Source organism: Euprymna scolopes, chromosome 11 (assembly GCF_053919585.1).
Source record: "Euprymna scolopes isolate OS-2025 chromosome 11, ASM5391958v1, whole genome shotgun sequence".
Lineage (NCBI taxonomy): Eukaryota > Metazoa > Mollusca > Cephalopoda > Sepiida > Sepiolidae > Euprymna > Euprymna scolopes.
Window position 1 is genome coordinate 142648404 of NC_136492.1, and position 6000 is coordinate 142654403.

The window sequence follows — 6000 nt, forward strand, 5'->3', positions numbered from 1 at the left end:
CATTTTATTTCTTTATTATTCCTTTGTTTCTTTCTTTTATCATTTAATATAATTTTTTTATCTTTCAGTTTAGCTTTAATTTAATTTAACCGTTTTTATTGCTTTATTTCAGTGTCTTATTAAATGTCAATCTAAGCTTTTTAATTATATATGTATATATATGTGTGTGTGTGTGTGTGTGTGCATATATATAATATAGATAGATATATAATATAGATAGATATATAATATAGATAGATAGATAGATAGATACTATTATATAAAAGTCACTTTGTGTGGGAGGTGAGTTCCTTCTTCATAGTTTCCGAAACGGTTGAGCATATATTTTGCAATTTTCACACTCAGCTAATTTATACGTCTGATAATGTTCTTAGATATGTTTTGTACAGAAATTCCTCCGATGAGTATAAAAAATCAAAATAATACGAACTTAAAAATAGTTTTTCTCTTTTATAGATAAAAAGAAGTTCACGGGGAATACTTTACGTATTAGAAGCAAAGTGATATAATACAATCTTAGCAAATCATTTCTTCTTAAAAAAACAGGTTTATTATGATCTGCAGATACAGCTTAGTGGCTGAGCATTCAGTTACAAATTGATTGATTCCCTGTTCAATCCCAGGTGTACCTCACCATTTTATTTTATGTTTTTCTTATTAATGAGTTCAACTTACCATCAAAGAATTTGTACCATTTAAAATCGCCACAAATCATTTCTTCGTTTTCCGCTTTTAAAACTAAATATTAATTAGAAGTGAATTTTCCAGCGCATTCCTTGTTAAGCCCAACTATCAGCTGACGTGATATTGTAAATAAACACAGAAATTTAATGAACGACATTATCATTATTATTTTTTATTATTTAATTTTTTCTTGCGAATTATCCATCGGGTAAATTATTCCTCGTGATGTATAATAATTAATAGAGAATTGATTCTATAATAATATACGAATAAATTAAATAAATTACGGAAATATATATATATATATATATGTATATATATATATATATATCTGTGTGTGTGTGTGTGTGTGTGTGTGTGTGTGTGTGGATAACTAGAGAGACTTTTGTAAGTGAATATTTTCTTTCTATTTGTGAATGATGAAATTTATAGTATTTGATGACTTACATCAAAATATCTTAATGCAATCTCAAAATAGTGAATGCCCAAGTTATGTATGTTGTTTTTGTTAAAGTTATGTGTTTAACTATTAACTTATTAGAGCAATTTTTTTCACTGTATCATAGCAATAGTTTACTTCTTCGCCCTTTATCGATCATGTATAAATTTACTTTTAAACTTTCCATTAATGGTTAACCATTCTATGGCTTTGTTATTCTCTTGATTTGAAAACTTTATTACATATTTTGATCGGACTATTGTTCTCGTCTTGAATGTTATTTGTGCAACATTTCGGTCTATGTAACCTTCGACATTCGTCAGAAATATCGGTCGCCATTTTGGAAAAATGGAGAAAAATTATTGGCTCCTTAGAAGTTTCGTATTCTTGGAATTATTTTTGCTTTTTTTCACTGGGGTTCCGTATGTGTGCAAAACATTTAGGTGACAAAGAGATGTAACTCTAATAAAATTTGACAGGGAAGTTCCTCCCTTTTACCGTTTGAATTTTAATGTACGGAGGTAGTTACTTTTCTCCATTCTTTTCCAAGCTATCGTCAAACATGCTAGACGAAAGGGGAAATCCTACATCGACCGAAACGTTGCACAAATAATACCCAAGATGAAAACAATAGTCCGATCAAAACAATAATACAAGCAATCAGTCCTCATCGCAAAATATAGAACTGAAATGTTTCTTTTTTACTGTATTAAAAACTGATGATAAGTTATATGTTATGTTAGAAAGTTACGTTTAAATCTGGAGAGGAAACTTTCTCAATTTAAAGCAAGAAATCTACACAAAAAAACTAAAATATTATTCACGAATAGATTAAGCTCTTACACCTGCAATTATGTTACCTGACCTTTTTTCATAGTTAAAAGTGTTTATATCACACATACATAATAATTATAAGATGACGGTGGTTAAGTGTGCCAAGTTCGATTTTCAGATAAGATGTTCTTTAGAGATTAGTGATTGGTTAGCGACGACGACAATTATATCACCTGGCAACTTTTCTTTTGACCCGCCAAAGCGGTACATGGTAATGCGCTGGACATCCTTCATATCAAGCAGGCCTTGTGTCGTCTCTAACCGTCAGGAGATGTAGCAATCCTTGTAAGCCAGGAAAATGATTTTCGGATGATTAATTATAAAACCATGCAACAAAGTTGTTTTGGGGGCGTAGAATATGATAAAAGCACGCATATAACACTTTGCTAGGAGTTGGTTGAGAAATCCTAAACTTTACTTTTAAACTTTAATGGTTCACTAAAACAAGTCGATGCTACGTACAAATCGTAGGGATACACTTATAATGCGAACATCGAAAAATTTTGCTGATCTTTATGGGGTCTGTAAGATATTTCAATTCTCTCAACAAAGTTTGCAAAACGGGTATAAGCACATGAAAATGAATATTCATCTGCGTTTACAATATCACGTCAGCTAATATTTGGCCTTGCCGATCGTAAAAATAGTCTTTCTCCTCTTACAGATAAAAAAGAAGAATTCTGCGGGTGAATATTTTACGTTACACTTGTCAAGAGAAATATTAAAATTATTTCTCTTAGCCGGTGTAACGTAAAATATTCCCTGTAAAAATATTATTTTTATTTATAAAAGAAGAAAGACTATTTTAAGGATCGGAGTCTTTGGATTTTCCATAATTATGGAATAAATAATTGTACAAAATATATTAAGAACACTGCCAGACACATAAATTACCATTTATATGAAATAAGCTAAATATAGGTTCAGCTGGTTCGGAACCTATGAGGAAGGTACTCATACACACAAATTGACATATTATAGTATATATAAATATATTGCAATTAGGAAGGGAAGACTTTTATGATTCATGATTAAAAGTAAATTTGTATATATATATATATATATATATATATATATATATATATATATATATATATATATATTCCTTTAATCTTTTCTCCAAAAAGGGGTGGGAAGGTCCCATTCCTAATTTCACTGAGTACATGTTGTTGGATTCTTCCATCTAATCTAAATGTAGTTCGACCCAAGTACTTGGCACCGCAACCACATTCAAAATTGTAAATAACGTTGCTATTATGATGGGAGGGGTAGAACATCTTTTCGAGAAGATGGTAATAAAGTTCTCGTAGTTCACGCACATTGGCAGCAAAATAGCATCCATAAACTGCTGAACTTATTTCTTTGGCAAATTTCTCACTTTCTGTGCCCAACCAAGGCAAACGAAGATAAATGAACATTTGACCACTATATTTTCTTTAATTCGAGAGAATTCAGCGAATTTCTTTTGAATAACTGACCTAATCACATCTAGTGGGTACCCGTTTTTGGATAAAGTATCTGTAATTGTTTCCAGTTTCTCATCTAATTTTAACTTGGAACAAATCATAAGGGCACGATGTGTTAGGGTCCAAATTAGATTTATCTTACGTTTTTAGGGCAAAATGAATCCCAACGAGTGTACAAACCTGTAAATGTTGGTTTGCGGTATATATATGTATGGTAACTAGATGGCGTTTTTGTTACCAATACCTCAAGGAAGGCTATAGATGAATTGCACTCTCCCTCATAGGTGTACTTTAACGGGTGATGCATTCCATTAAGTAAGGGGGAAAAGGAGTTTGCTTCCGTTTGGTTATTAAATAAACAGAATGTGTCATCAAGATATCGGAAGTACACTAATCGTTTTATGTGTCCAGATAGTAAGCGCTCTTCACGGAACCCCACAAAAATATTCGCCATGGTCGGTCAAAGTACAGACCCCATAGCTACGCCATTTTTTTGCCGATACATAATATTGTTGAAGCTAAATTCCACATATGTCGTGGCAAATTTCATAAGTTCAATAAAAGTTTTCAGGAATAGGAGGAAGTGATGTCCGGCCCCGATATAAAAAATCTGCACAGATATCTATAGTTTCCAAAACAGGGACACAAGTAAAAAGATTGCTAATGTTATAAGAGCACATAAATCTATTAACAATCTTAGACTTTTTAATAAAATCAGCAAAATAAAATGAATCTTTAAGACAATATTTACTATAATGTTGTAAAACAGGTTATAAAATGTCAAAGATTCATTTTGAGACCTTGTGTTGCGATGGACATACCATGGAGAGAATGGGCCTTAATGGGATATCCGCTTTATAGGTTTAAGGGAGACCATATAACCTTGGGCGGAAAGATCCAGAGGGTCATATCTCATTAGCTACGTTCGTCGGAAGTACACTGTTTTTTACCCACTTGACCAGTTTCTTTTGAAATTTGGTTTCCAAGGAGGCGGTTGAATCATGAGTTGCGACAGGGCCCAATTTTTCAAATTTGGCTTTGTCATCTAGTATTACTGACATTTTGCAACGTACTCGTGATGTATAACCACTCCTGACCCTTTATCTGGTCTGGTAATGACTAATGATGGATCTTGCCGTAACGCTTGTACCCAGTAAAATTAGGAATGGAACCTAGCGGACAACTGACGTTGTTACTAACACATACCGGTTCTCAATTACTGATCATTTACTTAAAACCCCGTCTTATGCAACGAACTTTAGCACAGACTCTTTTTCTATTCTTAGTCGTGCTCATTCATTATATCAGCTTACGATTTTGGAGATTATTCACGCTCGACTTGGAAAACCTTCTCGTTGCAAGCAAAGGGAATGCCTCCTGGGTTTGAACGTGATTAATCTCTAGGGTATTCGACCATAACGCTGTTTTATTATATATATATATATATATATATATATATATATATATATATATATATATAATTATTTTCTACTATAATAATTAAATACCTACAGACACTAGTGTTTCATCCTTTCGGGAATCTTCAGTGCAGGGTGTCACGATTACTACCAGTCGAACGATTCGAACCCCGTATCACGAGACATCTCTGGCTCGATTAACGGAGACCTAATCCATTCGGCTACCATTAACCGCTTGAAATAACGTTGAATTTTAAAATTCTTAATTTTAAGTGTTCATTTACGTCAGTCGGACAGTGATCTAATCGTTATATGATGATCTACGCATAAGAGCTAAATTGACCGACTTTTAATTCAACTGAAAGTGCTCAACTATAAGAAACGAATTTCTTAAAGGGGCTGTCATAATTATTTTTTTACTATAATAATTAAATACCTACAGACACTAGTGTGTCATCCTTTCGGGAATCTTCAGTGCAGGGTGTCACGATTACTACCAGTCGAACGATTCGAACCCCGCATCACGAGACATCTCTGGCTCGATTAGCGGGGACCTAATCCATTCGGCTACCATTAACCGCTTGAAATAACGTTGAATTTTAAACATCTTAATTTTAAGTGTTCATTTACGTCAGTCGGACAGTGATCTAATCGTTATATGATGATCTACGCATAAGAGCTAAATTGACCGACTTTTAATTCAACTGAAAGTGCTCAACTATAAGAAACGAATTTCTTAAAGGGGCTGTCATAATTATTTTTTTACTATAATAATTAAATACCTACAGACACTAGTGTGTCATCCTTTCGGGAATCTTCAGTGCAGGGTGTCACGATTACTACCAGTCGAACGATTCGAACCCCGCATCACGAGACATCTGTGGCTCGATTAGCGGGGACCTAATCCATTCGGCTTGAAATAACGTTGAATTTTAAACATCTTAATTTTAAGTGTTTAAGTCACGGAGGTGGGGTGCATGTGCGAACTCGAACCCCGAGTGAGGGGAGACGAGAAGGCTACGAATCAGCACGTTCGATTGCGTATTGATTCGCATGAATGAGATAATATAAGGCCGGGAGTTAAGATGTTTCGGAGAGTCAAGCCGTTGACTTTTCGAGAACCGGATTGAACCTGGTTAGAGCGGAGAGTGTCGTTGAG